The following is a 27,961-nucleotide window of genomic DNA, read 5'->3' as shown; positions in this document are numbered from 1 at the left end:
TCAGAAGACAGTCTGATTTGTGCTTGCACCATTTGCTATTTAGAGCTTCAACCTCAATTTACCATTACATTCCAATTAAATATCTTTTCACTTCTCAGACCTAGTTAAATATAAATATAATCCTACCTAATGAATACATAATCAAAGGTTTTCTCAAATTACTCTAAAAAAGCCTAAAATGCCATTAAGTATTTGAGCATCTATTGGGCTTCTTGTTTGTCAAGCTGGCATGGAAACCAAGGCATTCCCTGGAAATGAAATAGAAGTTATCAATCCAGCTCTCACCCCTGGTTGTGGCCATTTTCAACAGGTCATCTTCAGAGAAGTAATTTTTTTTAATCATCCTGAATGCAAATTATCTGAAAAAAATATTATCTAAAGAAAAAAAATCAATTATTATGCTTCATTAATAACTAGATATGGGTTGTATAATCTATCTTTCAGGATTCAGTGAAAAAGTATTACACAGGGCCACTCAGCCCTTTAAGGAAAGAATAAACAACTGGTCTGTGTCCTGTCCATGCTGAATCACAGTCCTTTATCATACCCACCTCAGCTGCCTTTTTTTCGGGCTGAAGAACCATAGCCTGTGTAGCCACATCTTGTTGGGAAGCCACTTCACACCTTTGATGGTCTGTAGAGCCCTTTCTGAAGTCCTCCCACAGACTTTCTGATATCCTGCATGTTTTGTTCCAGACAGAGATGGATTCCCACAGCGGCAGGTTTTGCCAGCATGCTGGAGTGCCTGTGGTTAGACTAAGAGCTGGTTCATTGCATTGCTGGATGGCTCTGAGCTAACAATCAGAACATGCACTTCACAGTTGAATATAACATCCTTGAAGATAAAATCTGCCCTGGAATGTGGCTTAGCTCAAGCCGTGTGCTTTAATGTCACAGGAATTCTGACCGAGCCCAATATACCTGCACAGTTATCCAAACTCACAAATATAGACAGAGGCAATGACATTCTGATAATGCTTCTTATCTGTCTGGATTTCACCCAGTTCCTGTTGGCCCAGTCCTCCAGCCTGTGCAGGTCCCTCTGGAGCCGCTCTCTTCTCAGGCATGTTGACTCCCTTTGGTGTCATCTGCAAACACAATTAGAGTTGCCACCTTCAGGTCACAGACAGACCTGTGAAACATGACAAATCTCAGGATAAACCCCTTCAATACTCAAGTTGTTATGGACCAACAGCCACAGTATATCTCACTCAGTCACTTTTGCCGACCTGGTATACATTATGGAATAGCTACATCTTTCATATGTAGAATGGAAGAAGGTAGAGGGTGGCTGAAGGGAAAGTAAGATGTACAAGAGGTGTGATAACTTGAATAGAATCCTACCATCCTGCTCTTTGAAGCATCAGTCCTTAGTACTTATAGTACTTATACAAAGTCAATAGATTTTCAATTATCAGGAAGGTTTGTAACTGTCTATTATAAACACAATATCCCTAGCAATGTGAGGATCTACTTTCAACTATTCAACAAATAAAATATATTTGAAAAAGGATTGTGGCCCCAAATCTGCTTTTGGTAACACACATTCAACTCTCTTGACATTATCATACTCATAACAAAATTTAGTCCAATTTTAATGCATTTTTTTCCTTTACACATTCTTTGTGTTTCCAATAGCACCTGTGATCTGCAAGTTGGTATTTTATGTCAACTAGTGACAAACCTAGCATAGGGCTCTCAGGTACTTCTCAGGCACTAAACAGATGCCAGGAAAGGCCTGTTCCATGAGTCATTAATACTGAAATAGCAGTGTCTGTTAATAATAGATGAATATCGTCTTTTCAGAAGAGGATTGGTCTTTTTGACACTAATGTACTGGACTGAATGAGACTTTTCATTAATTTCATGTAATAACTTAAAGTCATAAAGAATAGAATCATTTATGTTGGCAAAGACCTCTCAAGGTCACCTCATCCAGACTCAGACTCAAAGCAGAGGTAACTTAAAAATTAGCCTGAACTTCTCGAGGCCACGTCCAGTTAGGCACACAGCAAATGCTCCAGCCCAGGTCCGTGGTGGGGACTCCTTGCTGAACTCACTCCTACAGGAACACTCTGCTCCCAAAGTGCCCTTCCAAGAGTTTTGTAAAGGAAATAAAGCATTTTCCTCCTACCAATACAGCCCATCATACTGTTAGCCTTCATGGCTGCAAGAACTCACGACTAATTCATGTCCAGATGTTTATTTATGAGAGCTTCCAGGCCCTTTTGGCAGAGCTGCCAATTGGACAGTCATTTCCCAGCCTGGACTGCTGCATAGAGTTCTTCCATTCCAAGTTCAGGGCTTTGCACTGCTCTTTGTGGGACTTGATGAATTTTCTAATTCTCCTGCTGGTTGATATCCCTTTTCTGTACTATCACCTCATCTCCCTGTTTTGATGCCCATTGAAAACTTTGTTGGGGTTATGCTTTGTCCCATTGTCCAGGTCATGGGTAAAAATGTTAAGCAGTGTTATGTGCTGCAGGGAATATACCACAATTTTCTTGTCCAGACTCTGTCTTACCTCAACTCCTAACTGCCCGTACACAATCTGTCACAGAGGAAAAGAAGAAAAAAAAATTGGCAGTAGAAACTACAAAATCTCCCCATTTCACACGTGAGCAGCACCACATGAACTATGCTATGGAAACAACACACATAAGTAAGATAGCTCAGCCAAACAAGGATAACCCAAAGTCAACATTAAATAGGTGGGAATGTAGCTTTTCACAACTTGATTTTTAATTTCTTACTGTGTTTTTGTACAGTGTTCCCAACAGTAAAAGATGTAGGTGAAACTGTAAAGCCAGTAATAATAATAGAAGGAGAGGAGCTCAGCCAAAAAAGCAAGTTGTCCTTAAAAGGAGGTTACATTCACAAATACAGACCATGTGTTAAGCGGTAAACCAAATTTAATACTTACTGAATAGTGTCACTGATATAAAAATAGAGCATGTTGCCTCATGCCTAACGGACCATATCAGATTCAGAAAAAAGGTTTTAGATATTTTTGTTACTTCAAAATGGCCACGTGACACAGAAGGTACACACTGCCCCATGTTGGTAAACAATCAGCAAAACCAGGCAGCTTTTGGAGAAAAGTTGAAAAGTGCAAAGTGCAATAAATGAGTTTTTAATATCAGGATGGTGATGACTTCAGTCCATTTGATCTTCTCTCAAACCATGTGATATGTTCTATGTGGACATAAGAAAGTGGTATTTTCCTAGAAAGAGCACAGAATCATAGAAAAGTCTGGATTGGAAGGGACCTTAAAGATCCTCTGGTTCCAAACCACCTTCCATGCGCAGGAAACACCTTCCATGTGCAGGAACACCTTCCACTGTACCAGGTTACTTAGATCCCTATCCAACCTGACTCTGAACACTGCCAGGAACAGGGAATCCACACCATCTCTGAGCAACTTGTGCCTACCACCCTCACAGTAAAGAATTTCTTCCATACACCTAACCCAACTCTCTATATTTTGGAGTGATTCCCTCCCTTGTCCAATCACTAAATGTGCTTGTAGTATTTTTAGGAACTGGAAGGTGCTATAAGGTCTTTCTGGAGTCTTCTCCAGGCTGAACAACCCCAACTGTCTCAGCCTGTCTTCACAGGAGAGCTGCTCCAATCCTCTGATCATTTTTGTGGCCTCCTCTGGACTTGCTCTAGTATGTCCATGACCTTGTTATGTTGGGAGCACCAGAACTGTAAATAGCACTGCAGATGGGAGCTCACCAGAGCAGGACAGGGGGGAAGAAGTGCCTTCCCCAACCTGTTGGCCAAAGAGCAATGCCAAAGTCATAATATCTAAACCCTCTCACAGTATCTAATCCCCTCTCTTCCTTCTCCAGTGTTTAGTGGAAACCCTACGACTTCCAGAAAATGCTGTCATTACAAACTCTTATGTAGGGCAATATAGGAAGGATTATTTAGGTAATGGGCATCATAATAATCCACTGATAGTTTTCTGAGGCTACAATAATTTACACAAATACTGAGGTTGTCTAAGATGTGGCCACTGACTATTTCTACTCAGGTTTTCTATAGGAAGTGCTGGGTAGCTTCAACCTAGAAACCTCGCAGATTGTGAGTGATCATTCTCTATTTTCTAAGGAAAAGCAAGGTCCAGCAGAAAATCTAGAATATCCTGAGCTGAAAGGGACCCACAAGGATCACCACAGCAAAATCTGCCCCTGCCCCTGCGTGGGACAGCCCCAAGAATCACCATATGCCTGAGAGCATTGTCCAAATGATTCTGGAACTCTTTAGGCTTGGTGCTGTGACCACTTCCCTGGGGAGCCTGCTCCAGTGCCCACCCTCTGGGTGAAATAAATAGATAATAAACAATCAGAAGCACAGAGTGTTCAGCATTGGAAGGGACCCACAAGGATGATCAAGTCCAAATGTGAATGCTGTCAGGTGTGAGAGGTATTGGAGACTCGGGTTTCTCTGATACTAACATTGCCCTGTGGCTGCTAACACCAGTGCCAACAGGAGGCAAAGAAAACTTCTCCTTTGTCTTAGGCTTTGAAAGGGATGGCAGAGGAGCATCTACTTGAGCAGTCACCACATCTTGTGGTGTATTTGATGCAAGGAAGAAGCACTTGATAAACTCAACAGTGTCCCAGATTTGCTGTTTTAATTCTGTTCATTCATTATCAGTTAAATCTCCTTCATTTCCCTGTTGAAATGGATTGTAAATCCTAGATAGGTATTCTCAAGGTTCAAAGCAGCTCTGAATTTTCAGCTGAGATATTTTTTTCAAGAAACACGAATACGAGTTGTAACCATTCATGCTGGTTTTGTGCCAGGTTACTTGGCGAATGCATACAATTAGGCGGTTCCTTTAATCTAATTTGATGCTTTGCCAAGGTGGGTTATTTTTATTATTAACCTTCTGTCATTCCTGCTGCACAACAGTCCAGAAACCTCTCGAGTCTTTGGCAGAGCAACAAGGGACACTCTGGCAAAGGAATAAGAAGGACTCAAAACCACTGGAATTTAAATGATTATGAAGAACAATAAAAAACTAAATGCCTTGATTGCTTAAAAATATCTCGAGGACTCAGCTGCATCCAGCAATGGGAGTTAGCGGTTGCTAACAAAGTATTTTTATTATTGTCAGGGTGGCCACCCAGAGGTGAATTTGGTGATCAGGTCATACAAAACTAGGCATCTCTACTGAAACAACTGTGTTCACACTTATATTATATCCTCTTTTTTGATGTTTCAGTAGATGTCAACAACTGACTGAACATAAAATAAATGTGCTTTCATTTAGATGAGAAATGTCCCAGTCCTCCAAATCAGGAATTTTCTGGGCTTCAAGAAATCATGATCTTGTTTTCAAATACTTGTGCTTTGTTTTCATAACAGGAGGGTTGGTATTATTCTCTACTACAACTCCAATTTCTCTTTGTATTTTATTTATGTCTAGCCCCTTCTACAGTAAATCTTCTCATCTAAAGACACATAAACTTATAGCTTCAGCCTAAAATGCTGTGATTCATTTGTGACCCACTGCTTTGTTTGGAATAACATAAAGAATACCCCCTTTTTTTTTTTTTACCAAAAATTGTTGACAACATTTTGGATAAAATATGATTCCTTTGAGGCAATCAATCTTTTGTAGCAATCAATCTTTTGTAGCAAAACTTCACGAGGATGCGTGTTAGGAACTTTCTTCTCAAGCATAGCCCCGCAGAGGTAGGTGACTTCCAGTTCAGAATTTGCTTTATAGCTTCAAATATTCTTCATGTTGGCTTCCTACCCTTTAAAACAGGTTGTTCTTTTTGGCCTTTGAAACTTGAAGTCAATAGAATTATATACATGAGAAGGCCAGGCTGCATACAGTGTTTCTGAGGCACAGAAATATAATCTGACTAGCACTTTACCTCTTAACAGCCAGGATTTATGTTTTATTTAAATAGAAAAATCAGCACAGAAAATCTCCAAACTGAAGAACTGCCTTGGCCCTCAGGAATTCAAAGTCCAGATATTTTTATTTCACATGAACTCTCTGGTAAGCTGTATAAAGGGTGAGTATTTCAAGAGGTATTAGTCAACTAATGTCAAGTTAGGTATCTCATTAATTTTAAAAGTATCTCCCCTGTTAACTTTTTATCAAAGTACCTGCTCTACCATATTAAGCTTTGTCTGTCTTAGGTTATATTTAAAATAAGGAAAATTAAATGGGAAATGGCTTACTAACAAAAACTGAAAGAGTCTCTCAAAGTTCACAGATTCAAAAAGTCAAAGGGAATTTACACAGGATCCCACTGTTATTTTTTGTGTGGTCTTCCTAATATTTCTGTCACAAACCCCAGTCTTTATAGGAAGTGGTTCCCTCACACACATTTCGCACTCTCATAGTCCCTGCAAGATTCAGTCAACCCTTGTAACACCACTTGGCAAATGCACTGACTGACACGACAGCAGATCAAGACCATTAATAAAATCCACTGCACAGCCAACCTTCCAATGAGAATGTGCCCTGTGGTAATGGGGAAACTGTCAGTAGTAACTAAAAAGGAACAGCAAATCTACAAAAGGAAACTCATAACCATGTAACCTACGTAGCCTGCAGTAATCACCTAACTAAAATGATTTAACTAAATAATACAATGTTTAACTTTCCTCAGTGAGAAGAGGAAAGAAGAAAGGCGGACATGCTAAAGGATTTAATTTTAGGAAGCTTACTCAAGGGAACGTGAATGTTATTGGTATTTATTTCTTATTGTTAGAAATACCTATGGGATTGGTAATTTGCCCTTTAACACTTTTACCATTTCACACATCAAGGCATTTTATCGGAGGGAGAAAGAAATAAATGTGGAAAAGGAATATGCACCTCCTTATTTTTCTATTTGTTTAGTAACAGCATGGTCCTCTCATGCTGTGTATGTAGCCAGAACTGATATTTCACTTTCTATCAGGCAAATGGGAATGGAAAGATGGAACCTTTGTGACATTAGTTTCTGTCAGGGTCATTTAATGGACATCAGGATAAGAAAACTTTTAAGGAGAGATTTATAAGAAGGATGTTGAACTAGAGAGGAGGAAACAGAACGGTTTATTTCCCATACAGCCCTTATTATATTAGCACTGGAAAGCCTGGACTACAAAAGCTTGAGCAACCAAAACAAAATCAATAGGGCCATTTGTATAAATTAAGCTTACATTATGTGGCACAGCTACTGTACACAGCTGTACATTCTTCATGTAAACAATCTTCTTCCTTGGTTTGAATTAATGTCTGAGGAATAAGGGATACTCAGTCACCAGCAAAATGGAGATAGTCTCAGTGGCTGTTATCATGGAAAACAGAGGATGTGGTGGTAGGAAGGAAAGAAGAAGGAAAGGGAGCTGGGAAAAAAACATTATTTTAGATCCCAATTTTCAGTCACAAGGCAACAGTCTTTTCCCATTGACCTTAGCATTAAATCAGGCTGAAGAATGACTGAAGGATGGGAGGGACAGGGGATGGGTAAGTGGGCCTCTTTCTCAGAATAATGTTGATTTCTGCACACGGGGTTTTTGACCATCATTATTTTACCTGACTGGAGCAAAGTGAAAAGACATGGGTAAAACAAGAATTTATTCACTATGATACTCTATCTTCCTTTTCCTGTGACAAAGGACAGCTCTGTGGCACGCAGAAAGCTCCCTGCACAGAAGGTGTTAACCTTTTGCAGTGACCCAAAATGGGGAAATTACTAAGAAAGGCAACAGATCTTCTCAGAAATTATAAATGTCACTCTTTATTGTGTATAAATAATCTCTTTCTTTGCCTTATTTTGCCTTTCATGATCCATTTTAGCAGTGGGTGATACTGAATTTTTTGGAAAGCAAAGGACTCCAGGGAGAGATGTAACAGTAAGAAAAGCTGCAGATAAGCCTGTGAGTCACATTTTCTGTTGATCTAAATCACTGTCATTCCAGCTGTCTTCATTAGAGATACACTGATTTACACACACTGAGGACCTTGCCCTGTATTTCCAGGAATTAATAAACAGTGGATGATTCAAAAATTTGTATTATAGTTCTTATGTTATAACTCTATTTTCTAAGGAGAAGGAGGAGGATGCTTTTATGTACAGTATCTGTGTTGATCCATAGTTATCATTAATCGTTTTTTGGTACATGATACCTCTCTTATTAATAGATGAACTTCCCAGCTGCAAATGACAAGATAAATTGATTGACCAGCTGGTAGTAGGGAGATGCAGTATTTCTCCAAAGTATCCAAAGCTTGAAGTGGGGGAAGGGATTCATTTTGTTTTAACCAGGATTCAGCTTTTCTTCATACAAACAGGACTAACAGATCAAATCTGATGAACACATCTAGGTTATGAAGGAAAAAAAAGAGGCATTTTCCTTTAATTGTATATTCTGACTTGCAAAACATTTCCTCTCCTCCTCCCCCCAGCACACACACAGAGTAGATGTACCTTTGGTTTACTTTCGCATGTTTTATGAAAAATGCATGATGAGGAGCAGCAGCGGGCAGCTGCCATCTGCCGGCAATTCCTCAGCCTGGGAGAGGGGCTGTGCCTGACATTGATCCAGACATTTCAGAGATTACTACTGCAAATCAAAGTACATTTGGCAAAGCAGAACAATAAATCAAAATTATCAGAATCTAATCTGGTGACGGCCTTTAGGATACACCCCTATTGAAACTGCAATTCCCTGTCACACTGACAGGAATCACTGTGATCCTGATCAAAGAACTTTGTTTTCCAAGCAGAAAAACAGAGAACCGAACCTGACACCATGTGCCCCGAGCAGGAATCCTTCTAAAAACTGTTTGTTTTATTTTATTTAGAAGGTGGGAGGAGATCTGATGGGGGCAGGAGAGAGGCTGCATTTCTGGAATTCTTTCTTTGTGAATCAGCAGATAGTGCTTCTGGAGCTGGGAATGTTTCCTCTTGGACTGACTCCATCTCCTTTTTTGGTCTGCAAACGCTTGAGGTTAATGGTTGGGGTTGAAGAAGTTGAAGCACATGGTAGTGCTTTGAATATGAAAAGAGGAATTTGCACAATATGGGTGCATTAGTCATTTGCAGTTCACTAATTATCTGTTTTATGTTAATGCTAATGCTCCATGTAAGTAAAGTAAATTAACACGATAACATAAAAGAAGCAATTAATGGAATATATAACATTTGTAGCTTTAATAAAACCGATTTCATTCCACACACAGAGAAAGTGGCTATTTAGGTCTCTGAAATAAATGAGGAGCTTGCTGAAACCTTGCTGCTCTAAGTAACACCAAGGACAGACTCACATGACATAATATTGTTGCCATGGTAACAGGGATGTGCACCAGTGGAATCATGCCCATATATCATTAATTTAGTGCTCTGCTAAACACAAAATAATACCTCTTCTAATTATATTGTGTCTTTGATTCTTAAGAATGTAACACCATTATTACCTAGAGTCAACAGTAGGACCTTTGAGGCACAATGGCTACCAGTGCGTATAACTTAACCAGAACATATAGCTTGTTGTACACTATCTTGGATACAAAAAAAAATTAAAAACCCCAAAAAAAGAAAAAGAACAAAAAATAGAAGAATCCACATCCACAAGTCTCCCATATCCACAAGTCTCCCCTAATTCTCCTATATATGCCACAGAGGAAGCTAATTGGATGTGTGCCATTTGGCAACATCCTTCTTTACAGTCTTCCTGAGGCTCTGTGATATCAAGCACTTCCCAAAGCCTGGAGGCTCAGCTTGATTTAGAACCGCATCTGGTGCTTTTGGGAAGCGCGCTTGATATCAGCAATCACACTGCACACACACAACTTCCCGAATATCACATCCATACCCAGAATACCCACAGCAGCAGCCAAAAGGGGGGGAGGAAAAAAAAAAAAAAAACAACATAAAGAGGTATGACTAAATTTACTGATGAGAAAATGCTGATGTTGGTGAAGCCACAGGATGACTTGAAATGTGAGTAATCTTATTAAGTCACCTTAGAGGAAATCACTCTGCAGACTAATGTAAAGAAAGGCTGTTTTATGGCACAAAGTGTTTCATTCAGGTGATGAATAGTTTCCAGAGGACCCACGAGTTTCAGGAGGTTCCAGGATCTCACACTCCTCTCAACCCTGTTACCTTACTTGTGTCACTCACTCTAATTCAGTCAGGTATTTCAGTGCATGTAGTGGAAACACACCATGTGGTCTCGCTGAAAGTAAGAGCACAACTCATCTCCACAACTCGTCAGTGTGAAAATGCCTTCCAGATTTGGAGTCACAGTGCTTTATTTTCCTATACCTTGATCCTCCAGCACATCACACTGCTTCCTCCTAAGTGGGTTTGCATGATCAGCTTGCTCATTTTGAATCTCAGCTTCCCTCTGATTTGCAGAAGAAGGCCAGAGAACTCTGCTGAATGAATGACAGGCTAATTTCACATCTCATTTCTCTGGATGGAAGGGAAATCTCCAAGAACCTGCATCTCCCCAGTAACCCTTCTCACATTCCAGTCTGGCTGGTCCATTTTGCAGGACAGCACTCAGGTGCAGCACTTCTGTAGACATCATCTGATAGTCGTCCCCCCCCCCCCAAAGATAAAGACATACTTTGATTCTCTGCTTCTCTGCTTCTTTTACCAGGAGAGATGGAAGGATTTTCTGCATTTTCCTCATCACCCTTCCCCATTGATCTCAAACATGTCCTACTTCAAAAAAAAAAAAAAAAAAAAAAAAAAAAAGGAAATACTGCAGGGGGGCTAGGGGGTGGTCTTTAATATTTTTTTATATTAATTCAATATGTAACCTCAGCTAAATGCTTGGCTCTCTTGAGGTGAGACGTAATAATCATCATGTTACTTGTATGTATTTGAGTTCCATTTTTAACCCATTTTAAACTCATGCGGGATTTTTTATTTTTTTTTCCTGAAAAGACAATGCAATTTGTATGCAGTTTTCCTAGTGATTATTCTGGGGGACATTTTTCTTCAAACGATGATTGCAGTCCTAGCAAGGTTCAGTACCTCCCATCGCCTCACGGCGAGGATTCCGAGGAGCACACTGTCACCTAGTGGAACGCTCCTGCAGCCAGCCCGGCACCCACGGAACCCCGGGAGCTCCAGCCCCTGCTGCCGTGCTGTGCTGGGTTATTCAAAAAAGCCTCCAATACAAATAAACAATTGTTTAAATAAATAAATAAATAAATAAAATCACAGACAAGCTGAAGAAAGCCAGTAGGCAAAGTCTGGGACTATCTGTTACTGTTGTTATCTCTAAGCAACCAAAAGCATCACTTTTATGGTTCTGTTTGGGAAAAAAATATGTTCTCTTACACAGGGACTTGTGTCATTCACAGCACTGTAAATAAGAGCTATATGCATGAATGGGTAGGAGTCTCTCTCTCTACATTGCTAAACGAAAATCCACTCCAGGCAAATGCTAAATAAAATTTAATGTCATGTACTTCTACTTTCAGTGCCTGCTTCCATTGTACACAGTATAGAAACAGCATGTGACAGAGCTAAGTAACATGCTTTGCTTTCATCCTATTTTAAATTTGATTACTCCAGCTTTTATATTGCTGATGCATGGCAGGCACCTGATATATAATATGATATTAAAAGGGAAATTACTCCTACAAGTAGTCTTAAGTAGCACTTACTTCTAGCCTCTGCTTCTTCCAGACAGGAGCCTTCTGACAGACCCTGGATTACAAGATGGATTTGCCTAAAATAACCTCTGATTTAATAAATCAGCAACAAGAATAATCAGCAGCAAAATTAGGACATTAGGACACTCTACTTAGGACCAGACTGTCCAATACCTGGCTAGATCCGGTGCTGCCAATGGGTACATGATGTTCCTTTGTCTAAGAATCTGGTTGAATATTTCTTGTTATTAATCTGTGCAATTTTTGGCAAGGGGAGAGCACAGGAACAGACTGCAGCTTTATTCTCATTACCCAAATGCAGGGGCTGTACAAGAACCCTCTCAGCTCTTTGTACAAGAGAGATTTGCTTCCCTTGGTGTCCAAAGGGCACAGAAGGGTGGCATTATTCAGTGTTCAGAATGTTCCTGAAAAACCCTAAAATGTCCACCAGTGTTCAGCCAGGCTTTAAGACTGTTTGTGTCCAAGCTCTCATAAAGTATCCTCTGGAGACCACTTTTGCCTCCTTTAGAGCCCTTTTATACCTTAAGGATGGCAAAGACAGGCACAGAACAGAAGAGCATTGGGTCACTGTGTTTTCTGGAGTCTGGTAGGTAAAATTTCTGTACAGCAAAGAATTTCAGCCACTGAGGAAGGACAATATATTGCAAACAAAGCAAATTATACTTTTATAGACTCTTTTTCATGTTTTAGAAATGATTTATAATGTAGCGATTAATAATGGTGTTTATTGTGATTGTTTAGGTAAATGTGACAGAACTCTTAGCAGCAGCTCAGCCATAGCAAGGAGAAGCAGAACATATTATTTTTCCTGAAGAATTAAACTAGAAAAAATGAGGGGATACAAACGGACAAGTGCTATAAATTTAAAAGCCTTCCAATTACACCATCTTGCAAAAATTTCAGCTTGGTGTGTGCCACAGCCAAACTTTTCCTCTCATTCTTTCAGTATGCAACAAGAGCCTAATGGGGGGTCAGGAGGCAAAGATGCCTTTTATTCTGGCATTTAAAATTGCTCTCTGTGAAGTGCGTGGAAGAGAGATTCACCAAGTGAACCTCAGAGCAGACACTGGAGGACACCATCATCCACTTGCAAATATTTCTGTCAGCAGAAAGAAAAGCTCTATTTTTCAAATTGCATACCCTCTACAAATTACTCCCACAACTGTAATTAGGAACATGCCCCCAAGTACAAATAAAACATACTGTAAAAAGCAGAATTTCTCCCTGAGATTTGACAGGGGCACTTTGTGAGAGACTTCCTAAGTTTCTTTGTACTTAAACTAAAAAATTGGATCCATGCTAATATGGACTTGCTGTAACAAATTAGTCAGTGAGACCTGGAGGTTTCCTGTTATAACCATCTGAATTACACTATCATATGCATAATTTCATATGAAAATTACCAGTCCACCTCAGATAACATAGTGTAGGTAATTTTATTTCACTCTTTCTTTAGCTCACCTACACCAAAACCTTTTAATTGCCATTAAAAACTGAGTATCACCATCCCAGGACTGGTTGTGCATCTCTTCTCTTTTGTGTAACATGGTGGTGCTGCATGAATTTCTCTTAATGGTTGTGGTTCTCAAATATTCTTTTTAGGCCAGTTCCAGCATCCTGCAAAATCAGTGGAGGTCCCTCCTTTGATTTCAGTGGGAGCTGGATGAGATCTGTAATTTATAAATTACTAAAGCAGCTGGAATTTGAGACAAGAGCTCGGATTGAAATCTACAGACATCTGAGATATCTTACAATTACTGTATCTAAGGAAGGCTAACATGGGATTTTATTGCATAGCATTTCCCCTAGGTACTCACAGTGAATTATTGAAATAAGACATATGGTTTTGAACAGCGTTACATTCAGCATTGCATATTCTGAACATTTCTGGGTTTCAAGTAAAACAGTGTGACATTAAACAAACATGATGTCTTTTACCAAAGGGTCTTACAATGCTTGAGAAGCAGCAATTAAGCTGGCAAGGTATTTAAGTGGTGCTACAGATGGTCACTGCGGCACAAGGACATTTCCAAGGTCACTCAATAAATCAGTGACAGCAACAGAGCTAAACCCCAGGCATCCCTGTCTCCCCACTGCAGCCACATGTAGGGCCAGCCTGTACCTCTGGTCTGTGGTTTCACTGTCCCCCACAGTTCGTTTTTTTCAATTTCTTGGAGGTTTTTGTGAGTGCTGGATGTTTGGTTATACGAATTGAGCAAGCTAATCTGCTGATGTAAATTGGCTGGATCTGACTGACTCCTGAACAATGTATCATGTGCAGTGCAGCATTTGCATTTAGCTTTGATACAGAATGATGTGAAATATGACAGTTTGATGCAGTTGGCCACCATCATGCTTGGGTCCTGCAGGTCTGATTTAAAACACACTGTCACTGACTTCAGCGGAGCTATGGCAGTTGAAACCAGCTAAGGATCCAACCTAGTAATCTCCTAAAACCTTCAAAAATACAGAAGCAGCTAGAATTTCATACAACAAGAAAGACTGATATATCACAAATCCTAGTTGAGCACTTTACACATTCAACTGACTCTTTAACTATTTACCGGCCGTTAAAGATTTCAAATGCAAATACACACACACACACAAAAGATTGATGCCTTTAGTTTGATGTATAAACATTAATAAACAGAGATTGAGACTCCTTGAACTCAAAGAAGCCACAAGTAAATGAATATTTGATACTAAATGTTACATGTTGAATGTTGAATAGGAAAATGTTGAATAGGAAAAGAACATTGAAACAATGCCCTGCAATGAGACAATTTTAATTATCCATAATAAATGCTTAGTTTAGATGACCAGAGAACTTTTGCAAGGGGGAAATTGAGACTGAGAGTTGATGACCTTGCCTCTGGACACAGAGCAGGTCAGCAGTGGAGGAGAGTTTGGATTTTACCATTTCTCAAACCCCCATCCTGTATCCATTCCCCCAGAGCCCAGGCTCCTAATTTAGGAGGTATGTATTTAGCGACACATTGTCAAAACGAGTCATCATTTTTCAGGAAGAGATAATGTGATTGGAATTTACAAATACCAGAACCTTTGCCATGTTTGATCATCAGCATAAAACTCTGTCTGTGTCCTACTGCCAGATTTCCTCAAACTTGGAACTTTTCCATAAGCGCAATTGCACAGCCCAGTAAGTCACCATTCCCTAGGTCAGCTCTTCTGAGGTTAAACCCTCACCCACCTTCCACTTACAAGGAATAAAGGGAATGTCTTTGTGGGGTTTTTTACAATTATTACTCAGACATACATGTTTACCTTTAAAATCAAACCAAATAATAAATAAAGATTGCTTTAGAAAGAGAAATACTGCGTAAAGATTACGGCCTTTCACATTAGCTATAAAAATACCTTTCGTTTCTCACTCATGACCAGTGTACAATATGTGGCCATATTCTGAAGGGCAAGAGAGTGTCTGGATGGTAACCAAATGTTATCTCATTCTCTGACTATTTTAAAATATTCATTAACATGAACCTAAGCTTGTAAAATGGAATAATTATTTTAGTACTTTTATCATCATTCATAACATGGCAATTGCATGCTAATGAGCAAGAAATAGTCTTATTGCAAGAAATAACTCCATTGCTGTTAAAATACCTGAGGAAAACAACAGGAAGTTGGAACTAACTCATTTCAATGGAACTGTACAAGACAGACTGGAGTAAATCAGAAGGGATGTGATGGTTATATTAAGAACATTCCCTTATTGAAGATTTGTATTCTATTAAAGTCATAGTTATGTTCTTAGCTCCTTAGTCAGAGAAAAAAAAAGGAGAGTTCTTCTACTCCAAAGCCCCTCAACCTCATTATGATAGGAAAATGTTTCATGTTAGGAAAATCATAAATATAATTTAATTAATCTGCTTCTAAGCACATATGAACTTAGGGCATCTATAGTTGTAAGGAAGTAGACTGCAACTAAATATAGGAGTACATGCAGGGTTAAAAATGAAGAGGTCATCCATCAGAACAGAATTATTCTTATGCTTATTAACAATTTACTTGAAATGCATTTGTAGACATGGTAAATTTTCCCAGACATATCTTCTAAAACCAAACACCCCTTTTAAATTCTTCTCTTAATTCAGGTTGTTGATTCTAGATGCTGTGGGAAAAGAATTCTAGCAGCGATTTAAGCAAGCACCCAGCACCCATGTAAACATTTATCCTTCTACAAAGCGTGATGCTATTTTTTTGCAAACATTTCCATCTCTTTTATGTTCCTTGGTGCTAGGCTATTCAGTCCCATATGATTTTCCCCATTTTCTCAAAGGCTGCAGTCACTTTTTATTGCAGTCAGCAGTTTCGTTTGATTTGTAGGACAAACGCTCTTAGCACTGGGGGTATCATTCTTGACTTTAAATTCCACAAAATGTACACTGAAATAGGCTTATTTTATTGTCTCTGGTACAGAATTCCCCACAGTCTTAAAGGACATAATCTATTGGACCATCAAAACTCCACCCTTGAAATTCTATCTGGAGACTTGATCTCCAAGAATTGATTAAACAAGGAGTTAATTTGTTTGAATAATTAAGGGAATTCTCCACTTAAATACCAAAAACCTGAACTGAGAGGCTCAGCAAGGATTCTGCATATGCTTAGCATTCCACATATTAGTGTGGGAGAAAGGAAATGTTTGAAGACTAATTTTGTTATTTGTGGGATATATGCCCTTCTGTAGGATGACTGTCATGCTAAAAGTGAAGAAGGCTTTTGCTAGCTTCTCAAGTTGAATATTTGAATTGTGTCTCTTGGTAGACATGAACAGCTTTTGAAAATCAAGAAAAGTTGAGAAAAATCATGAACACAGAGAACTGATGAAAGGTTTCAAACAATAATTATTCTATGTATAATGTCAGACGTGAACTCATTTGCTTGCAGGGTAGTCAAACAAAAGAGTAATAAATGACAACTAATCCATACCTATAAAGTGAACTGTGACCAATTGTGTGTTTGAAGAACCTCCCTACGTACAACTTGATACCGGGAATTTTTCACCATGCCATGATAAATGTGATGCTTGTTTACCATCACTGCTTCCTTTCACTCTATATTGACTTCACTCCACTGGAAGTAAATTTGCATCTGGCACATGGATTATAATGAATGGTCATTAAACCTTAATTATCATATGAATCTTAATTATCATCTGTTTATAATAAATGCTTTGGGACAAGGCAGTGCTTAAAGACCGGGATGTGCCAATATTTCAAGTCTGAAGACTTGGCTAAGATGAACAACTGGTTGTAAGAACTGCTTAGGAATTCACTGGAGCAAAGTGAGTGAAACATTGTGGAATGGAAGTTTGCAGTTCAGTTTTTAGTAAAGAGGAAGAGACAAAGAAGGAGAGACAAAATTTTGAAAAAGACGCACGCTTTCAAGTAATTCCTGAGCTCCTGAAGGTCTCTATCTACTGTTTAAAAGCTTAAAGAAAATTCAGAGTAATAAGGCAAGAAAATTATTTGAAATATTTCATTGGTCTGAGAAAAAGTTATGAATGAATGGTTTGGGAATGGTGCTTCTTCCTAGTAGAGAGTTAGAAGACAATGAGCCCTTGCCAAAGCTGTCTGTCAGAAAGGCCAGGGAGTGCAGGAGCAGACTCTGAGGAGTTATGCCTCATGTCCTCTGCTTGTCAGTATCCAGACTGTTCGTGTCCAAGGTAGGTGCTTACATCTACTCAGATGAATCCCATCCAAGGCACTTGCTGCACGTGAGCCAAGCATGTGAGGCCCAAGCACTGCAGTCAGTCAAATGCCCAGAGACAAAGGGAACACTGCCAGGGCTGGAATAATATAGACTGGGATTAAAATTTCATCTAAGACATTTTAACTATAGACTGTCCATTTAAAATGTCATCTAATTTTTAGTGCTCTAGAGAGAGTGAAACAATTCATTTTTTAATTAAAATAAAGAGGACCTGACCAATCCCTCTGTACTTCTTTGCAAATCCAACCCCCCAATTCCTCCCACTTTCAAATGTTCACAATTTTATAAATCTATAAACTGTGTTCCTTGAATATATATATATATATATATATACATATATATTTAATTTAAATCCCCAGGGGCTGGATTTTTAAAATTGGCTCATATCCTTGAAATTGCATGATTCATAATCATAATTTCAGAATATTTCTATGTCTTACCCCAATTTACTCTACATTCCATCTTTCTCCCTCAAAGATGCCCAAGTAAATCCATGCTGCTGCAGCCCACAAGTCCCCATGATCTCAGCTGCACCCCAATCTCATGAGTCAGGTGTGATAATGTACAATCACCTCCCTGGGAAGAGGGATGAGTGAAGGCTCAGCCCTTGGGAGCTCTGGTTCATCACCCCCAACTCCTCAGTGGTGAGGAACAAACACTGGGCACAGAGGAACCTCAGACTCTGAGCCTGCCTGTAGCCTCAGCCAGTGAGCTCTTTATATAACTCTGTATAAAACATCACATTTTTGTAGTAAGAGCCTCTAAGGAATACAAGGAAGCTCCTTGAATATCAGTATTACGCAAAAAGGCCATATTTTCTCGTAGGAACACCAGTCTCACTTGCAGCCCTTTCCCAGGGAATCACCACAAGCAGGTGATCACATAACCAAGAAACACAATGCCTGCCAGACAGAGCCCAGAGCTAGGACGGATAAAGATTGCAGCAAACCTGTGGCATGAAGCTTATTAAATCTTTCAGAATTTATATTATCATTCACTATTGTTGATGGGGACATTCCTGGGAACTACATAAACATCCAGCTACCTTTTAATCTTACTAAGTCATCATCCTTAAAAGCATTCTTTCTAAGAAGTTTTAATATTTACCAGCTCTGTGCAACAATATATTTCTTTTTATCTGTTTTGAATTTGCCACCTTTTAATTTCATAAAAGCCCCCATATTCTTGTGTTATGAGACAGGGAGAACAGATGCTCCTGATCTATTTCTTCTATACTTTTTATTATTTTGCATTTTTTATCACATTCCCTTATTCATCTTTTATATCCCTGTGCTTTCAATTTCTGTTATGAGTTTCTCCACTGCTCTATTCATTGTATAAAATAAGATTAAAAATGAAATAATTTAAAAATACTTACATCAGATAAAATGGCTGAAGCATACAAAATAATAAAGTTATAAACATTTGTGTTCTTCTGTTTTTTTCAAAAAAAAGTCTCCAGTGATACCAAGGATGGAAAATATTAGCAACAAAGTACTTTCAGACAATGGCCTCAATAAGGAAAATGAATCTTGTTGTTATTATGTATAACAATACAGATAAATGAAAAAACCTACTTATTCATATACAGACATTTAAATATATAAACGTACACACATGTCCGCACAATATGTTTGATTTACCTCCAGGTATTGTCAGTCCTATGGCCACAGGCAATTAAATGGTTGAATTAGAATTGTGGGTACAAAGCTTTGACAGTTCATGATACACCTCAGCATGTTCCAGACACTGAAATTTATTTGCCAGACTGTTTTAATAGAACAGACATTAATATGACAGAATTCTAGTTAAAATACAAGATTCATGGAGTTATAGAGCAAGTAACACGATGCCTATAAACCTGTTTTGTTAGCAGGAAAATTAAGATGGGTCTTACACCAGCTGCAGAACCCAATCTTGCAATCATCACAAATAAGTAACTTTACTCAAATGCATTTATCTTGGCCATGTTAGCTTTCTCATCTTTAATCTAGGCCCCTGCTTCATTTGATTTATTGCAATCATTACCCTCTTAAATCACAGCCTGGGACACCTTTTCAAGCTCAAATAGATAAATATTCTGCTTTCCTACAAGTAACCCCATATATTTATTTATTTTCTTACTCTGCAGTTGTCCTTTTATGTTATAAATGACAGTGAGTGCACTGTATTTGAACAGTAAAATCGTTATTCAGTCTAGAATTTCAGCTTCCATATGAAACATGGATTATAATATGGTTTACAGCACAATCTGTGGCCACATTAATGTCTTAAATCACCACCAGATTCCATCTGTCTCTATTTGATCAACACACACAGAAAATAAGAGCCAAGATACAACAAGCATTTGCTGAAACTTTTTATGAACATGTCCAGTTTATTTTGCACTTCAAATAGACAGAAGCAAAACCAGGAGTGAGGAGCACAGTCTCAAGTGATTTAATCTCTGTTCCCATCCCCATTCAGCAGTGTGCCCCGTGTCAGTCTGTGCACCAGGTTCTTATTTGCTGAAGCAGAAATGAGCTCGGGAACCACGGTGAGCACACAGCCTGCCATCGATCCTGGCTCTTCCACGCAGCCCTGGGAGAGCTCAGGAGGAGCAAAGCTCCCTTAAAGAACACAAGTGAAGACCATATTTGCATTTATTCACCATCCTAAACCAAAGGACAGATCAATGGCTTCTGCTGTCCCTGCTCACTTATGAATCATTGGGCATCCCCACCTTCACCTGGGCATCAATGCTTGTGGAATCTGCTGAAGTCAGGGCATGAGTTCCCAGAAAAGGAAAGATCTTTTCTCTCCTGCCCTGTTCACCTGCACCACAGCCAGCACAGTTGGATTAGCCAGCTGTGTCTATCCAGCATCTGCAGTACAATGTCTCTGTATCTTTGAGAAAAGAAAAACACAATCTTTTCATGCAGTGCAGATAGGACCAATTCCTTAAAAGTGCAAACAAACAGTGGAAAACTGATCTCTTTCTGTACTGCAGAGGCACCTCCTTGACACAGTAATGCATGCTGAGTTTCACTCCATTATTATAGAATATCTAAGAAGTGAGAATGCTGAAAGGAAAATAAGAAGTCAATACTATATGAAATCTAAAAATTTCCAAATGAGACCTGAAATATTTTCTTTCTTCTACAGAACAGAAAGCAAAATGTTGGCAATTTTTAAGAGTCAAGCAGCTGCACAATTTTCATTCTCCACTGAAAAAATTGAAATTTATTTGCCAGACTGTTTTAATGGAACAGACATTAATATAGCAGAATTCTAGTTAAAATACATTTTAATTCTATTTAGTTCTACATTCTAGTTAAAATACAATTTTCATTTTTGTTTATAAATATTCCCAGCAGGATGCGTTTATTTTTGAAAGTTCTTAAAAATGACATATACCCTAATAATGAGTCAGTTTTAATATTTTTAAATACCAAAAAATTCAAGTCCAGTCTGGAGGTATGCAGATTGATTTATTCCTTACAAACAACAATGGCCATGCTACTGTAATCAAGTTCAATGTTTCAAATATGCCTTTCTATGACATCAACTTTATGGTTATGAATTCTTGAAAATACAGATCTAGTGTATATTTACCTCACTCACAGTTCTTATAAGAACACCTATTTCTGCTTGTGTGAGGGAGGCTGGTTTGTGTGCAAGGAAGCAGCATATGTTTCTACAAAGATCAGTTTTCTCTCAAAGCCAATTCTACCAACGTACTTCAGGACAGGAAAAGTTGAAGACAGGCAGATGTGTCACTTGCTTGCAGATTTGTGGATGGCAAATGCAAATTCAAGCTCTGTTTGGATCCACTGGCAAGGGGCTTGCCCGCAGCAGCAGCAAGCAGAAAGCCTTTCCTTGCACATATGACATAAGGAAGAAATGTTGACTCTAAAGAGCCATTACTGGTGTAGCCATTGCAGATAATTTTTTCTTTCATGTGAACAACCTGCAGTAAAATTCCCTCATAGCAAGGAGATAACTCTAATTTAAGTCACCCAGATGCTCAGCAGAAGGGACATCTGAAAGTCTGCTGGGAGCTCAGGGTCTGAGGCAAAGCCCAACAAAGCCAGGAGGCTGCTGCCCCACACCAGAATGAATCATCCATCCTGCAGCATTTTCACACTTGTGGGTTTGCCCAGTTGCTATCAGCTGATCACGTCAGGTGGCCAAATATTTATCACACCCCGCTCCAGCCTGACTGCCTGGTTGCACAACGTGTCTGTGCTGCACAAAGGAAATGCCAAAGCCTGAGAAGTTATTCCCGTTCAGGTTTCCGCTAACTCTGAAGGAAAACTGCTGGCAACTGTTGTAATAAAACCTGACAAGCTGTCACTCTGCCTACAGCAAAGAGAGAAAAGCTGTGGTTTTACACAAGGACCTGTCCAATTGAAAGAAAACAAACGTTGGAACTACACATTTAAGAGGTCGCAATGAAAACTGACTTGATAATTAAAAGAATCTTTTCAATTGAACAAATGATGCCACTTAGAGCTTAGTTGCCAGCTATTAAAATTCCTCAGAGGGACATTTTTAACCATGAATTTTAGTGTTTCTGTAAGTGGCAGCTGGGTACACCAAGGCACGAGGCCAGCACAGGAGATTTGGGAGCTGGCTGCCTCTCGTGCCCTGCTCCCTCTTGACCAGGCACACAGCTGACCATTAGCAATGAGTGCCTCCAAGGCTGTCCCATCCTGGTCTCTCTGTCTGCTGACATTGCCAGAGGGTCGTTTGCAGATAGAGACAAGGGTGCATCACAAATGCATAAACATGTCAAAACGAGACTGTTTAAAACTCTGTTTTATTACACTGGAGCTTGCAGCAGTGATCAGGAATGACTGATGAGTCTGGGTTTCGGGCTTGAGGATGGCCAAGTTTTCATTAAGTTACATCATTTTTGGCCTTGACCATTCGCTTTTATGTTTTTAAACTTTTTTGCTGGCACAGGCCTTTTTGATCCCCATCCAATTACCCATCTCAAAATAGGTTTACCTCATGCTTTTCAAGAGAGGTTTTATTAGCATTGTCTAGTGGTGAGAGGAAAGCTCAAGGAGCCCAGTTTAGCATTTAGTCAGAAAATGCCATGCCACTGATGTATTAAAAACCACTGCAGTAAGTCAGAGGATGAAAAAAAGGAGAAAAATAAGAAATAATAGTGATAAAAATAAGAAATGAAAGAGTATATTCTTTCATAATTAATAGATCACAGAACTCTCACTATTAATATAAATTCAATTCAGCTACCTTTGTGTCTGGACCTTCTTATTCTGTGTATGTAACTGTTTTTCATTATTAGCTGTCCCATCAAGTCTTTATATAAATGCTTTCTGTCACAAACCCATCTTACTCTGTCCTCTAGGAAACATTTGCTCATTCTAGGTGCAGGATGGATAATGAAGCCATCCATTTCAGGCCCTGGTCTACTCTGTCATACCCAGTTTATTCAGCAGAGAGGTGTCTCATGGACACAGGCACACACTGTAGTCCTTCCAGCAGGAGACAGAGTCCTGGCTGGCAGTATTTTTGTTGATAAACTCCACAAGCCACATTCCTGTCAGTGCCTTTGCCTGCTGCCTGCCAGCTCAGGCAGAGGCACTCCAGGAATCAGCCCCCGGAGCAGAATCCTCTGCATTTCCCCAGGCTGCATGCACGGCTCCTGGCTCCCCAGGGAGCTCAGGGTTAAGGGTCCTTCTCTGCCAACCTCCTTGCAAGGTGTTTTTCCAGAGTGCTATGCCCCAAAAGCTTTCCCCTGTTCCTTGCCTGGGTCCTGTTAAAGCTGATAGCTGGACATTTTGTTTTGCTACAGAGGAAAGATAGTTACTCTCCAGAGTCCTTAAAAACTATATATTCTATGTTACAAGTCCAGACAAAAAATCCAGCTGTGTGGGGAAATTGGAAAAAAGATTCCTGAAACCCTATAAATACTCTTCCTTCATTAGATGATGCAGTTTAATGCTTAACATCAAGACAAAACTGAATGGACTAATTTTGACTTGGGAATGTCAATAATCTTTATTTAGAAAATTTTTATTCTGGGGATCATTTTAATTCTAATAATAGTCAAAAATTCAGATTAAAAAAAAAAGACAGAATGAAGGAGCTTCCCAGAATATGGAATATCCAATTTTCATTTTGTTCTAATTCTAAAATTCACAATTAAATCCCAAGAGATTCCTATCTGACATAAAAGTCCCCACCAAGTCTTAGTGAAAGATGATGTATCATTGTTTTTAACTGGTTACAAGCATTCAAAATAGCTGGCAAATTCAAAAAGCATCATAACAGAAACAGTTTTTATCTCTGTAAGTTGAGAAGATGATTGAACAGAGCAAAAAAAATGCATTTGGAATTTCAATTCATGTTCAGAAAAACACTTAAGTACGTGCTGAGCTTTCAGCAGGGCCAAGCTAAATAAAGTTAAGTTAAACGTGGTTAATGTGCTTTCCTGAACAGAGATAATTTTCTGCATCAGGTTGTTAATGAACAAATGGTTAGTGAGACTTTTTTTTTTTTGCACTGCACATACAAATGAATCACAGCAATTTCCAACCAGCAAGCAATAAAACTATATTGTGAGGAATACCTTGCTAAGAAAACCTACTATGAAATGTTATATAAAAATAACAGATTGTTCTGCATTTGATTTCTCCAAATGATCTCATTTAAATGTAAATTTTAACTAAGTTATGCTTCCCTTGGTGGTATTACTGTTTAAACTAATTGCTGGCTGTTAGAACTCAAAATCGTGTGTATGCAGCTGTGAATAATAAATTTCTATCATCTCACTAAACAGCTCAGGTTTGTCTCTCTTGATATCTCTTTGTCTTCATGGTATTATTAGAACTCATTTTTACACCAAATAAAGTTCAAGAAAGGTAACATAGGAAATCTTAAAAATAGATTTTGTAAGAGATTAGGTAAACCTCTTCCAAGAGAAACATCTGCAAGTTTGCACAATTTTACCTAGAAGTCACTCTAAGATCATTTACTCCTGTCACAACAAAACAACCTCTTGCAAATCTGTGATGTCTTGCTTTTAGTTCCCACACACTTCATTTTTTTTTTTCTCTCATCAGAGCAGTTTGATTTTTGCCAAAATTTGCAATGTGAGGAGAAGAATCACTGGACAGCTAATGGATAAATGGTATTATTGTGATTACTCCTTTTTTCCCAACAGATTCCCTCCAGTCTGTAGCAGGGAATGTTGCATATTCATGGTGTGGTTTGGATCCCCAGGTCTGTTTGTGCCTTACGGTGGTGACCATGTGCAGAGACCAAGACTTGCCCCAGCCAAATACGCACCCAAAACCCCTCACTTTGCAGAACTGGGCATGTTCCACCTGCCCCCAGTGCTTAGCTTGCTCTCCAAGAGAGCTACACAGCACCTCAGTGGCTGCCATTTGTGCAGAAAAAAATAACCACAATATAGAAATGATTTGGTGTCAGTCACGCAGCCAGGAAGTGGCAGGTGATATAATCTTTTCTGAATTTATAGCCCTTGAAGAGGGACCTTGGAGAATTTCCATTTTGTATTGTGATCATTTATTTGCAAAATCACTCAAAAAAATCCTAACAGGACTGTTCTAAGTGTAAAAAAAAAAAAAATCTTGTCAGGTGCATAGATAGTATAGCCACAAAAAAAAAAAAAAAACCCAAAGAAACAATATAAAATAAAAAACCAACAAAACACAAATTAAAAAAAAAAATCCAAAAAAGGTGCAGACAGATAAAACTTCAATGAGAGCACAGAGAGAAAACAAAGTGTGAATTCCAGCTACTTCTCAGAAAGTGGAGACCCTAAAAAAACCCCTGTTACTTGAAAACCAGGTGATCTGACTGGAACCCCAGTGTAGAGTTTGCATGCATTACTTAAAAGCTAAACTACAGGTCTTACTTTATGCATCTCTTGCCAGCAAGGCTGAAATATTTTACTTTGCCCGTTTCTTTTTTTCCTGCCAATGCTACAAAATAAATTAATTCATTCATCCTGCTGTCACTTTGCTATAAATGAGAATTCCAAATATTCATTTAACTTAAAATATGAGCTGAAGATGATAAGTTTTGACCAGAGGTGAGAGTTTTAATGATTTCAGAAACCAGCAACTGGACAGAATCTTTCTACTTTGATTATCAATTAAAACCTAATCAAAGTGTAACCTCTCAGGGAGGGGCTGGTTATGAAATTCATTGACACCTTGCACCTCATTCTTTGAACAGGAAACCACTTTGTAACTGGTGACTTATTGGCCATCCAAGCAGAACAAGTTTTAATATTTAACAGATTTCAAAATGGAATCTTTTCCCAAGAGTTGAAGAGTGTGCACGGTGCATCTGCTGCTGTAGGTGACGGGGTGTGCTCCCAAGCTGGAATTGCTGGGATTCCTTCCACTTTCCACTTTCCACTTTCCTCTTTCCACTTTCCACCTTCCTTAAGTTCACAGGTTAAAGCCCAACTTTAACTTTTCTTGGCCCTTTCTGTAGGACTGTCAGCAATGACAGTGTCATTATTTTATCACTCCAGCTCATTTGCTGGTGGTGGGTGTGTTTTTAGGCTCCTGTCCACAGTACTAGGAAAACAGTAACACAGTGTGAAGAAATGGATCCTCCCACAAATGCCATAAACTTTATGGTTGCCAAAGCTAACACCTATACTTTACAGATACATGGAAAAATTGCACCCCAATAGTTACCAAGTAACCATAGAACTTCAATAAAGTGCTGCACCCTTTTTTTATATAAGTTCACAATCTCCCACATTTAGAGAAAAAAGGATACAGCATCCAGAAAAGGTTGATTTTTCATGGCTGCTGCTGGAATATAAACTGTGATTATTGCAGTCAATCAAGTTACATTTTATTTCTACAATGATTTTTTTTTTCTCAAAATAAATAAGAATACTTCTATAACCATAAATTTTGCTCTGCTTTCTATTCACCTAAAACAAACGGAAATTACATGAAAGTGTATCCCAAAGATACAATGATAGTTTAGAAATTAATCAGGGAATATAAAACTATGGTTCTGACAACAACCATTATATTTTCCACATTGTATAGTGTAGTTGATGCATGACTTGTTTTCCTCCCTTTAAATCAGAGTTAAGGCAGTTTCGATTGAACTTTTATTAATGCTAACTTAAAAGATGCCCACTGAATCTTCAGTAGCCTGGGACAAACCTAAAAAAGATTTTTATTTTATTTGTTCTTGTTCTTTGGAAGTGAAATTACATAATTCTGACCAAAAAAAAAATGTGCTTTCTCTTTGTCAAAGGAGACAGCATTTTTCACTTTGTAATACTGTCTTCATTGAATCAGATTTATCAGGAGAGTCAGCAAGTGTTATATTACAAAATCAGAAAAACAGTGTAGAAAATCCCTTGAACAGCATAAAGCAGGATCTGTAGTGTGGAAACACTAAACCTTAGCTCTTCTTTTGGAGAGCTGCTTGAACACTCTCCACAAATTCTACCTGAATATCTTTTTATTTGCTTTTGTGCACTGCCTTTGCAGCTATGGAACACTAGTTAAATTGAACCAATATAGATATATCATTTTGTACTATTGAGAGCAATTTTCTTTAATTAGCATAATAAGAGGGAAATTACACATCTTAGCAAGGGCCACTTGTGCCATTTCCCTGTGTGGGCAGGTCCTTCCAGCCGATTGTTTTCAATCAACCTGGAAAGCACCAGTGAACAGAGGAGAAGCTGCCTCTTCCACTGGATCTTCAGAGGAAGATTACACTTTTCTACAGGATCCCTGCTCCAACAGAACCACACCTGACACTCAAGAAGGACTGCAGCCACAATTCCAATTGGGCTGCAACCATACCCTGACCAGCAGGGTGTCAGTTTGTATTCTGACTCTGTCTGTGTTGTTTTGTATTACTGCATTGTTTATTTCATCTTTTTATTTTCTTCCCTGTAAATAACTGCTATTCCTGCTCCCATATTTTTGCCTGAGAGCCCCTTAATTTCAAATTTAGAACAATTTGGAGGGAGGGGATTTACATTTTTCCACTTCCTGCCTTCCTCGGCAGACATCTGTCTTCCCAAACCAAGACAGATTTTGGTGAAGCTGCTGCAGGGGAGCAGCCTGACTTCCAACGTGATCCATTTCATACATGACATTTGCTAACAGGGTTTCTGAGATCCACCCCACATGAAAGGATTTCTCCTGTCTGTCCCAGAAAGTTTGCGGTCTATTTGTTCACTTACATCATCACAGGAAGACTGACTCAATGCCTGCATGTTTTTAGTGGTTTGGATTTTTTTCCCCCTTCTCTGTCTTGTGAGAGAAGATGAAAGAAGAACCTAATTACTCTAGGATTAAACTTCTTTATATGAAGGACAGTTTGCTGTGACTTTGAACATTAATACCGCTAGAAAACACAGAGACAATAATTGTCATTTACCATGCAGGCTCAGATGATGCAATGCACTGAATGAAAGGATGTAAAACTATAATTATATATGTATATATACACACGCCTATATGTCTTGTCAGAAAGTGAAAGGAATGTTATAATAGCTGCTAATTAACTTTTACAGCAAGAGTAAA

This window comes from Melospiza melodia, chromosome 1 (genome assembly GCF_035770615.1).
Source record: "Melospiza melodia melodia isolate bMelMel2 chromosome 1, bMelMel2.pri, whole genome shotgun sequence".
NCBI classification, from domain to species: domain Eukaryota; kingdom Metazoa; phylum Chordata; class Aves; order Passeriformes; family Passerellidae; genus Melospiza; species Melospiza melodia.
This window is presented reverse-complemented; position numbering follows the sequence as displayed.